This window comes from Pseudorca crassidens, chromosome 21 (assembly GCF_039906515.1).
Source record: "Pseudorca crassidens isolate mPseCra1 chromosome 21, mPseCra1.hap1, whole genome shotgun sequence".
NCBI classification, from domain to species: Eukaryota; Metazoa; Chordata; class Mammalia; order Artiodactyla; family Delphinidae; genus Pseudorca; species Pseudorca crassidens.
In genome coordinates this window covers 33996862-34009264 of record NC_090316.1, presented here as the reverse complement: position 1 = coordinate 34009264, position 12403 = coordinate 33996862, and the positions used below count along the sequence as shown (strand labels likewise).

Below are 12403 nucleotides of genomic sequence, written 5' to 3'. Positions count from 1 at the left end.
ATTAGAAACAGTTGAGCTTTTCAACCCTGCAAGTCCTTAGTTGTCTACATTGTCTTATTCCTCTTTTACTCCTTGCTAACTAGTGAGTTCTCTTCTGTTTTCATCTTTGTTTTCTTAAATCCAGCCAATAACAAAAGAACGCTTCATAAAGTTCTGTGTCTTATCCCTTTTGCCAAGAGTCACAAGTTAATTACGTACCTTAAATGGCTTAAATGTTATTGTAGAAAACACTGTTACCAATTTCATTAATACATAAAATTTCATCAATACACAAAATGAGTTGCCATTTTCCATCCTTCAATTATAGTTTACTTCATGCCCATAGCACAGCCCCGGAGGCAATAGCACATACGTTGTTTTTTCTACGTAGCAGTGCTTCACTTCTTGGACAATTTCTGAACTACTCAGCCTTGCTGTGTTAATAAACCACCCCAAAGTATCAGTGACTGACACCAGCACATATTTATTCCTCTAACGTTGGCTGAAGTTGACAGATCTGCTTATACTCCACTTTTTTCTTCATTTCAGGATGAAAAGGAATTACTCCATATTGTGACATGCTGCCTTGTGGCAGATTAAAAACAAAAAACAAAACAACAGAGTTGGATAAAACCTACAGTGGCTCTCAATGCTTTTGTTTGGAATTGACATCCTGTCACATCACTCACCAAGAGAAAGCACATGGCCAGGTCCCTGCTTAAGTAAATGCACTCTTCCCACCCCCTGCTGGAAGGCACTGCTGATCCAGGCCACGCAATTGATAAATAATCCTCTTCAGGGAACAGGGTAGTAAATAATTGGTAATAATTATAATCATGATGTCACAAATGGTCTGATACCTGTTTATCCCTCAACGTTCTCTGTAAAAAGCTCATTAATTTCTTACAGTTTTCTGCGCCCAAACTCTATCACACAGTTTAGGTAGTTAGCTTTGTGTTTGTCCTTGACTTCTTCACCTCCTCCCAATTGTATGTCCTTCCAGCTTTCTATGGGCTCAGCTTTGCCTAATTAGTTTAGCCTGGCAACACACCAGGAACCAAATTTACAAAAGTAAATTTCATCTGAAATTGGCTCTCTGCCCTAAGTCTCATATATATAGTATAAGTGAGTTGCAGTCCTTCTCGTGAAAATGAAACCTGCTCTTGAAATCCAGGAGGTTTAGCTAAGGTTCTGATTTCCTGTCTGGCAATTGCCTGTCCCTCTCCCTGGAGGGTTGGTCCTATTCTTTTCCCTTGTGGGTGTCTTAGTTTTCGGCATCAACACTACACAAATATATACTGAGATCTCTGTAAAGTCCTTTCCTGAGACCCCTCCAGCTTATCCTCATCTGAATATTTTAGAGAACAGAGACTAAAGTAAGACTAGGTTTTCTATTCCAGTCGAACATTGCAACTTAAACTATGATCAGCCCAATAAAGGCAAGCTTCACTTTAGAACAGCATATTCCCCCTTTACTCTGATCTTCCTGTTATCTCATTTAGCATTTGCTTTAGCCAAAGCTACATAGGTTTTAAACTTTGGCATAAAACGTACATGTATTTGATTTGAGTCTGACAACCTACTGTTGGTGGAATACTTGATAAAATATTTAGTTTTCAATAAATGACTACAAAAAAATAGCTATCTACCTGATAGAAACAGTTTGTTTTCCTTTTACTACCATCATTTTAAAGAACTAATGTTAGCTGATCACAGTTCTGAAAAATTCATAAGGGGACCCCATAGTGGATGAAATACAAAATTGTGGGTATCAATTAGAGCCCTAGTGTTTGTTCTTTTTTCTAAATTAATTAATTTATCTATTTATTTTGGCTGCGTTGGGTCTTCATTGTAGTGCACGGGCTTCTCATTACAGTGGCTTCTCTTGTTGCGGAGCACGGGCTCTAGGCACTCAGGCTTCAGTAGTTGTGGCTCGCGGGCTCAGTAGTTGTGGTTCGCGGGCTCTAGAGCGCAGGCTCAGTAGTTGTGGTGCACGGGCTTAGTTGCTCCGCGGCATGTGGGATCTTCCCGGACCAGGGCTCGAACCCGTGTCCCCTGCACTGGCAGGCGGATTCTTAACCACTGCGCCACCAGGGAAGCACCCACCCCTGTCCAAGTGGTTTCAATAATTATTTGACAACTAACAAGCTATAATTTTGTCAAAGCACAAATTGTATGTTTGTAAGTTATAGAGCTGGTGAGAGTGTAATAACCATTCTTGATATTATGTAATTGATGATTTGGCATCTTAAAAATCATAGGCCAAACTAAAGGCCAGAATTGCTTACTTATATATCCATATGATCACTGTGTTTTCATAGGCATGCGAAAATCATATTATCAAACCTCCAGGGCTCTCTAGTCACCATAAATACTTCTTATGAATTGGTTGAAAATTTAATTTTCAGGTAAACATGGACATCAAAGAGACACGGGGGTTTTTTTGTCTTTTTTTTTTCTTTTGGCCGTACTGCCTGGCTTGTGGGATTTTAGTTCCCGACCAGGGATCAAACCTGGGCCCTCAGGAAGCAGTGAGAGCACAGAGTTCTAACCACTGGACCACCTGGGAATTCCCCGACATGGTTTTGTATAAAGATGTACAGAGGAAACACATGGATCTCAATAGAGGTATTATTTAGAAATAAAATAAGTAAAATAAAATAACTATTTCCACACTTAAAATTTGGAGAACTGCAAATATTTGAAGTGTACTTTCCTCACAAAACCTTAGCGTCTTTTGAATGTTAATTGAATCAGTTCTCACCACAGTACTAGAAGTTTAAAAGACTCTGGTCAACAAGGGAACACACAACGGCAATAAAAAAGTCTCTAAAGGTAGCTGTGAGGCAATTTGCATGGCATTATTCAGGAGGTTTATGTATGTTTAGTTCTCTACCAAAAGTCTTAAAGCCAAATATACATTCTTGTAATAGTCAAAAATGCAAAGGATTTGGCCTGAATGCTTTACTCTTGTTATATTTCCAACATTCAAATTGTGTTTATATGTGTATATACACACACAGAGACATATATATATATACACATATACACATATATATGTCTGTGTATATATAGAGAGAAAGTTAAAACTATAATCTATCATTTAGCAAATTTTTAGCTCCTCCAACATGTATTTTATGTGTTCTGGTGGATCCTGAGCCTGCCTTTTTCTCAAACTGCTAAGTCTGAGAGGTTTGGTGATGAAGCCGTGTCTCTTTGTTTTTCTGTGATGTCCATGCTGCTGCACAGATGAAAGGGTCATTGTTTAGATTAGAACCATTTAACCTTGGTGTTAGTAGTTCATGTCTTTTCTCTCCCTCACCTGGGATTTCTTACAGATGAGTCCTTCTTAGTTGCCCTCACTTAACTGATAGATCTCTCGTACAGGACTGGCATAGACTTACGTAATGAAAAGAATAACACTCCACACTTCACCATCAGTGAAGTAAGGTGCTAAAAAGAAATCATAGGTTAACATTTTATCTTCTCTGAATATATTTGTTTTAATGTACAGTTGTCATGTTCATCTTACAAAGGGCTGTCATAATTGTCACATAAAGTACAACTTGAGGTGACAGTTCCTGTACAAAAATATTGTCACAGGTGGATCCACCAAGTCCCGAAGACACAGAAACATTGGCCTCACCCAGCCATGCAGCGCTCTTTTCCTCAAGCTGTCTCTGTCTTCTTCCATTATTTCCCCACCAAGCTGCTTGAAAGAGGCTGTGTTTCCACTTCCTCAGCTCCCACTCATATTTTAAATTATTAATCCCCAGTTTCACACTCTGCTCTTGGGACTCTCATCAGTGGTCATCTAGGATCTGGGTGATAAGTTGAAAGGCACAGTTCATTGTATCCGACACCTTCTTCTTGGCTTTAACTGAATGGCCCTCGCATCTGTGCCAGCACCTCAGCTATTTACACACATCTGGACCCGATCTGCACCTCTCTGAACAGGTCCATCTTCTGTCCAGCCAGCACCTAGAGCTCCACCAATGAAAGCACAAAATATTACTGCTCTCTCACAAACCCCCTCTTGCCCTCCTGTATTTTCTAAATGGCATGACCATCTACCTACTCTTTAAAACTAGCCATTCTAGGCTCAGTGTCACTCTTTCTCATTCCCTGCAAAAGTTAGCCATCAGTTCAGGTTCAGTTCCTGAGAGCATCTCTCCCCAGTGGCGTCTCCTCACCTGTTACTGCCTGCGTCCTGCACCTCGGCATCTCATTTACATTATTACAATAGCCTCGTCGACATTAGGATCTTCCCACACCTAGCCATCAAATTTACTATTTTAAGAAGCGAAACTCTTCAGTTTTTAAAAGCTCAAATCCTCTTTCCCACAGGATAAAATCCAAACTCCTCAGCCTTTCACAGTTTGACTCCCATTTCCACCTAAATATCCAGCCACTAACCTTGTAACCCTTCTCCGTTTCTGCCCCATTGAATTGCTTTGAAACTCTCTCCCTTCACACATTTTCTTCTTTTGCACTTTGCTTTTAATGACACTGAACCCTCTTCTTTTATCAAACTTATCTGTCACCCAATTTAGATAGCTGTTCATCAGGCAATATCTTCCATAATCCCCCTGAAAATTTAATTACCTGACATCCCGTCCTCCCATAGTACATCGTTCATGGACATTTCTGCCCTCAGCCAGGATGTGTTGGATTTGATCTGCGGCAGAGAGTTCCCCTGGCTCACTGAAGCTCTGAGTTCTTTGAGGACATAGGAACTGTTGATTCCCATTTGCTTCTTCAGCTCTGAGTACTTCAAATGAGCTGATTAAAATCTTCACTGACTGCACTGCCTTCCAAGCAGTGCCTGAACCCACGTTCTCAGACCTCTGTGGCATAGTCCCCAGTGCATACTTCCCACTCATATCAGCTCAAGATACCTTCTTATTCCTGCCTCTGAGTTTTTACTTATGTTCAAGTTGCTCCTAAGCTGTAGGTCCTCTTCATTATACAGCATAATCTCCTCCTCCTTTGAACAGTCTTATCCAGAGCTGGTAGCTGGCTGGTTATACAGCAGGGCTGTTACATGAATGTAGGCTGGTACCAAACACACACCAGTTAAATATTCTGATAGGCAATCCTATCCGTATCAAATTAGATGTAACTTTCTTAGAACATCTGTGTCTGACCTTACAGTTATTATTTATCATACATGAGTCCTGGAGGTGTGTTGGAGCGAGTTCCTAATGGCTCATGGGAGCCCATTGTTAAATCTTCAGGAATTTGTGTGAAAAAGTTGTTAAATACTGACATTACTTGAAAGTTAAATTATATAAAATTATTATCTTAAAAATAGAAGTAATAAATACTCAAAACTCACTATTTCATAATCAGTTTGCTAGTATACGTTATGAGGTTATTTATGTCTAGTGTGGGAATACTGTGTAATATGCTACCGTGCATCCCTTCTAAACGTCGCCTTCAGTAACGCTGCACAGCTTGAAATCAGATAATGGAAATATTTATATCACAGCAGTCAGAAAGCTTTACAGATCAGGCCTTGAGTTATTGTTTCAACCAAACAAAACAGCAATTGTCTAAACTTCAGAAAGTGATGTAGAAAATATTAATAAGGCAATTTAGGTGTAAAAGTGTATTGCGTCTGTAGCCATTGCATGGAGAACAGTTTAAAAATTTGAGGAAATATTCCTTCATTTTCTGAAAACTTGTTTTCCAAATCAGAAAAGAAGCTATTCATTTCATTGTTGAGTTCGTATTTTCAACGTCTTCGTCGTTTCTTTTTTCTCACTCATTAATTTAAATGAAAGTATCAAATAACTTTCATTTTGGAATGACAGTTTTTCATCAATTGCAACTATAGGTGGTGGGCTGGTGATGCAAAAATTCAGCAAAATCAATAAGAGCATTCTGTGAGAATCAGCTGGCTATACGAAAAAGGCAGTAAAGAATACTGCATATTATATTATTTGAATCATGTATTAAAAAGCTTTATATTAATACAATTTACACTAAAAATATGTATGTATACGCACACATTTTTTTAGAGAGAACCAGTTCTTGTACGTTTACTGGTTCACCACCAATAAGACTACATAGGTATCAACCGAAAAAAAATTACATGATTGAGAGCACTTGCCCGTTAAGTCATAGAATAATACAATTGAAGAATATTCACAAGGGTTTATATTTTCTAAATCAGTATTCTGTTAATAAATTTTTCTAAATAACTTTCTGTAAAGCTTGGTGTTAAACCCAGATTTCCTGATACTCACTACCATTTCATGTTTAATTCCAGTTATTTTTGCCACCCATCTGTATGATTTGGTACAATGTTTTAAACATTTTTTTGTTTTTATATTCATCTGTAAAATTAAGTTACTAGAATAGATGCATTTCTTTTTTCTTTTTTTTTGCGGTACGCGGGCCTCTCACTGTTGTGGCCTCTCCCGTTGCGGAGCACAGGCTCCGGACGCGCAGGCTCAGCGGCCATGGCTCACGGGCCCAGGCGCTCCGCGGCATGTGGGATCTTCCCGGACCGGGGCACGAACCCGTGTCCCCTACATCGGCAGGCGGACTCTCAACCACTGCGCCACCAGGGAAGCCCTAGAATAGATGCATTTCTAATATTATGTAACGTATTACTTTTCTTATCAACTACAACACTATCTCAATTACAATGCATTTGTAAGATATATGCCAAAATGAAATATTTGCTGAATCTATGGTAGGAGGATGATTAAACTGAGTGAAGAAAAGTCTTAATCAATAATCCTTGGTTTCAAGGAAAAGAAGCCACTTGAACAAGTTTAAACTGGGGGAAAAAAAAAGTATACTTCTTAGGAATATTTAAAGGTATCATAAAATTTAAGTCTAAATGAACCACACCTGGGACTGTCACAATCTGGGACCTCAACCCTCTTATTTCAGGAATCTTCAGGAGTCTTCCCCTCTTTCTCTGCAGTTCCTCTGCTTTGGTTATTCATGAATAATCACAGCTGCTCCTACAGGACTCCCATTGCCTCAAGTCAACACCCCATAATCTAATATTTGTCATAAACTGACCCCATTTAAAAATTCCATTGAAAAAGTCATCCACTGGCCCCATTTGGATAAAGAGCACCCTCCTCCTTCAATCAGTCATGGTCATGAGGCCTGTATTGCAGTCAGCACGGGCTGCAGGTCCCGCTCAGGCAGTCCTTGGAAAAGAAATAAGAGCTGAGTGTCACCTTGAGATTTTTCTGAGCAACTTTCTACTTAATCTTAAGCAGCTTCATTATTTGGCGTAGTATGTGTCTCCATCTTATTTGATTAGAAGGATAGCCTTAATAAAATCATACTTTTGAAGAATATTCTTTTTCTGGAGAGTTTTTAGCAAATCTGTTTTTTTATACCACTTATTTTTCTCTTCTAAATTATCCATCCTTTAATCTTAAAATAGTTAACTTTATCCATTTCTGAAAGCAAGACCATTACAGAATCTGTACTTCCACTGCATATTATATATAAACCAAATAAGATATAAAATTTAAAACCATTATTTGTCATAATAATTTTTCTATAGTTTAAGGCAAAATGGAAATTCCACAAAGAAATAATAAACTAACAGTACCTTAAGTGATTTCGTTACAATGTTTTTGATTAATTAATTTGCATATTAATATGACAAAAATTACTGAAATCATTATTTCTTTAAATAGGCACCAGAAATGATGTTTTAATGCCCTGGAGGTCATCAAGGCATGAGAACTTCAAAACAAATATAACCAAGCCCAAATGATGATTTCTTGGCGTGAGTATATGCCAATTAGCACTTTTTATAACCCTAATTATATTTGGAACCAAGATGTACTATTGATACTGCTATAAAACAAAATTCACCATTTTCAAAATATTGGTATACAAAAAATACAATATTATTTTCAGGGAGAAGGTCAGGGATGGTTGACTTAATAATTCTCATTATGCTATGTATGGTGATCCAAAGACACTTTTAATGTCTGTGCCACTTTTAAAATGAATTTTAAACAAACTGAAATGCTATAGATTTGTCCTAACAGAGTGAAGCATGTAGATCTGGTGCCTAGTTTTCTAATAAATACTTACATGCTGTCAGATGTGCTTGTCAGGTTGGCACACTTTTAAGTAAGAAGCCATACCCTTCGAATAAATAGTTGGTATCTGTAATGAATACTCAGGGGCAGCAATAGTTACTGTCTACTAAAATTATAACCCAACTATTATTTTACAATTTCAGGAAGCACCGTAACTCATAATAGCAGTAATTTACATGCAAACAGATACAACTGTGTTATTTTACTACCAATTATAGTCTTAGGTGTATTTCCGTGTCACTGTCTACATCTTAAAATGCACTTAATTTGGAGGCTTAAAGAATATGAAATAGTTCACCACAAGAAAACATGCTAACAAGTTCTGGATTTCTAAAACAAGGAATTACTGAATGCTTATTAAATTCATATTGGTTATGAATAAAACTACAATCAGGTGTGGAGAGGCTGTAGCTTGCCTTTCCAGTATCTGGCATCACTAAAGAATATGTCTTAAGATAAATGAAAGGAAACTCTCAACTTCATATAACATATATTGTAGCTCTTTGGCTTTTGAAAATCTCAATTTCACATTTCCTAGCTTTTATGGGAAAAACATATATTCAATAAACATTTAACCTGCAGTATGGTTTAGATGATACCTAGATGAGTGATTCACAATTCTCCTCTCAATGAGTTTGCAGTCAACCACTGAGAAAAGATAGACATATACATACATCAAAAGAAAAAATACTATAAACACTGAATATGATAAACTTTCTTGAGAGAAATATAATAACAATAATGTGAATCTCTTGAAATTGGTTTTGTGATTATGTTCTCATTACTTTTCACTAACTATGCAACATAATCACAAGAACAGCTTTAAAAGGTTCTGTATATATTCTGTAAAGATTCTGTGTGTATACTCCTCCGGTATCTGAGGAGTGGTATTTGGTGTGGTTATTTCCAATTGTCCCTGTAGACACCTTGTCCCGTGGGGAGGAGCATGACCAGAGGAAGCTCAGAATGGGGATGGGGTTGGGAGGAACAGCTAATTTACAGGCTGAAATTAAAGGTGGAAGATCTGGTACTTTATGAATGCTACTTAAGTTCAGTTAAAAATTAAATAATGATGATAAAACTTTATTTTGAGGTGATAACACAAAGACAATTTTCTATGATACATATAGCATTATAGCAAAAAAGGATTCTCACTTAATTATTAAAATCTTATTATTAAAAACCTTCGTTAAGCAAACAAGTCAAATTAAAAGACTGGAAAAGAAGAGATTTAAAAACCCTGTTCTCAGACATAATTATCAACATATAGAACTGCACACAATCTGTTAAGAAGCTACCTCAACAAATAAATGAGTTTAACAAGGTCTCCAGAACACAAGTTAAATATACAAAAAGCAATACTATTTCTATATTTTAGAAATGAAAACTTGAAAGTTGAATTTTAATAGTACCATTCACAACTACACCACAAAAATTAAATACATAGGTGGAAATCCTACAAAATACATGCAAGAGCTCTCTGCTGCAAAGTACAAGGATACTCACATATACACGGTTAATTGATTTTCTGCAAAGGTGCACAGGAAAAAAACCTATAAATGAAATGTACTTGGAATTGATTCTGTTGCAGACATAATTCTCAAATACTTCCAAATAAACTATACTGTTTAGTCATTGAATCAGCAGCCAGTTTTCAAAATGTATAAATATATTCTCTATATAGTTTACTGTAACTAATTTTAGTAAGGAAGATGCTACTGAAGACAAAAAGATACTTCAGCATATATTTTATTCTGTCCTGCCTATTGTCAGTTGGAATTTTAAAACATAAGAATTTATAAATCCATCTAAGTGTCTTACAAGTGTTTTGATTTTTATTTTAATGACTTCTCTGATTTTGTCTTTTTTGCTTATAACTTTTGTAAGCTCTTTAAATTAATTAGTTAATAATGATACCTCCAAAATTTTTCAGTTTTTAAGATTGCATTGAAATACAATTATTGAAAAAAAAGATTTGGAATAGAAAAAAACATTAAAATGTATCACTTTACTGTCAAGGACACAAGTAAAAATATTAAATGGTGGGTTTTAAATTGTGTACCAGAATCAATTTTTAAATGTTATAATTGGGGATATTTTTTTTCAAAGGAGCTCCTACTTGTAACTGAATAAAATTATATTTCATAGCATAAAGGAATTACATTGAGTCCTAAACATTTTGTAGCATCTAAATTTGACAAAGCATATAAAGAGTTATCCAATTTAGCAAGTTTCTTTCATTTAAATACTATTTGTAAAAAAATGTAATCTAATGAAGGCAAAACAGATTATACTTATGAAAATATTTAGGATAATATGTACACATTTCAAAACCAAATACATATAATTAAAAATTCCCTCTGAATTTACCAGGTAAGCTGTAGAGAAAGTGTTTCCTAAATTTAAAAAATTATGGTCTACAACAAAGAATAAACAAAGGCGTAAGATATTTAAAATTTGTTAATCATAAAATGCAACTTTGAAGACTATTGTTGGCAACTTTATAAGAAAAGAATAATAAGACGATTTAGAAACAAACTTTTCAGAAAATGCTAGTTACAGAATACTGAATATTAGATCAGATAATATAAATTTTAAAATATAGAAATATAATACAGAATAATAATTTTATGTATGCTGTTTTTAAAGCTCATATAATCAATAAAATGTTCATGCAATTTCAGTTTAATAAATGTAGATAGATGTCAATTTATAGGAGGAATTTATTTTCAGTGATATTTTGAATATAAATATTTTTAAAATAAATAGCATAATAAACCCAACATTCTGTTCAATAAATATTTCATAAAAGTATATAGAATAGAGTTAATTAGTTTTTGAACTCCCATCAACTCTTAGAAGTGTCCAGTTTGGGATTGACACTTTTTTTAAACATTTCCTTCTCAACTCTAATTCTGTACTTAGGTCTAGCACAGATTTTTATGTTAAATGTTTTCAGTATTTTGTTTTTCACTCTTGGTTCCCTGCTAGTAAATATATTATCTTATAGTGAGTAAATATATTATCTTATATAGTGATAATATAGTACATTATCTCATGTACAAATTCCACTTGATTATGGTGTATGATTCTTTTATTGTTCTGTTGAATTCCGTTTGTTAGTATTTTGTTGAGAATTCTTGCACCTGTGTTATCAGGGATATTGACCTTTAGTTTTCTATTCTTTAGTGTCCTCACCTAGCTTTGGTATCAGGGTTATGGTGGCCTCGTAAAATAAATGTAGGAATGCTCTCTCCTCTTCGGTTTTTTGGAAATTAGGAAGGATTGGCATTAATTCTTTAAATGTTTGGTGGAATTCACTCCTGAAACTCAGTGAGTTTTTGCCCCTATTTTAAACTCCTACACTTGTTAGATTAATTCTTCATGCACCTTTGTGTGTGGTTTACATGGTAAGGTGAAAAATCCCCTTTGTTTTGAGAGTTCATTGTGTCACATCCAGTTTCCCAAACTGCTTTCTTTCTTGGAGTGAACCTAAAAATGAGGACCATTTAAAATAAGGAGAGGGGCTTCCCTGGTGGCGCAGCGGCTGAGAATCTGCCTGCCAATGCAGGGGACATGGGTTCGAGCCCTGGTCTGGGAAGATCCCACATGCCGCGGAGCAACTAGGCCCGTGAGCCACAACTACTGAGCCTGCGCGTCTGGAGCTTGTGCTCCACAACAAGAGAGGCCGCGATAGTGAGAGGCCCGTGCACCGCGATGAAGAGTGGCCCCCACTCACCACAACTAGAGAAAGCCCACGCACAGAAAGACCCAACACAGCCAAAAATAAATAAATAAACAAAAATTAAAAAAAAAATTAAAATAAGGAGATCTCTGAACTCTCCTATTATTTGAAGATCAGATCACAAACCTGCACCTTACTGTCTCTTCATAATGTCGCTGCAAATGTTGGTATAAGTCAGGCGTGAATTGTGTATCCCTCTGCATTTATAGTACTTACTATGGTTCAAATTCTCATCCTGCGTTGTACTGTGTAATTGAAACAGTTGAGGTATAACTCTGAATTTTGTGATTTGTTGAAATTACTAATTTTGGCATATTATAATGTGTAGCACAAACAGAAAATAGCTTATTCAAACCAGCATTCACTAACTAGAACTGCACAGTCCGCACTGAGATAAAAATTCCTTTCCTTAAGTAATTATTTTTTGATAATACATATTAATTGAAAATGTTGGAAAACTTTTCAGGGAGAAAAACGACCATGATTTCATGATTCCCGCACCAGAATTAACCATTGTTAACATATCATGAATAGCCATCAAATTTGTATTTTTACATGTAAATTAGAATCATAAACACAACGTACACTG

General features: G+C 35.9%; 1 long non-coding RNA gene across 2 annotated transcripts in view; it reads left to right on the top strand.

Moving 5' to 3' along the window:
* The window catches only part of LOC137215879 (uncharacterized), a 159316-nt gene that overhangs the window by 35453 nt on the left and 111460 nt on the right, over positions 1–12403 (top strand). Inside the window, exon 4 of one of the 2 annotated variants that reach the window (XR_010939465.1) lies at positions 7656–7737. The exons of the other annotated variant lie outside the window; for it this stretch is intronic. This is a non-coding gene — a long non-coding RNA (uncharacterized lncRNA). Of the gene's footprint in view, positions 1–7655; positions 7738–12403 lie in introns of those variants that run through there. 2 annotated transcript variants of the gene reach the window in all.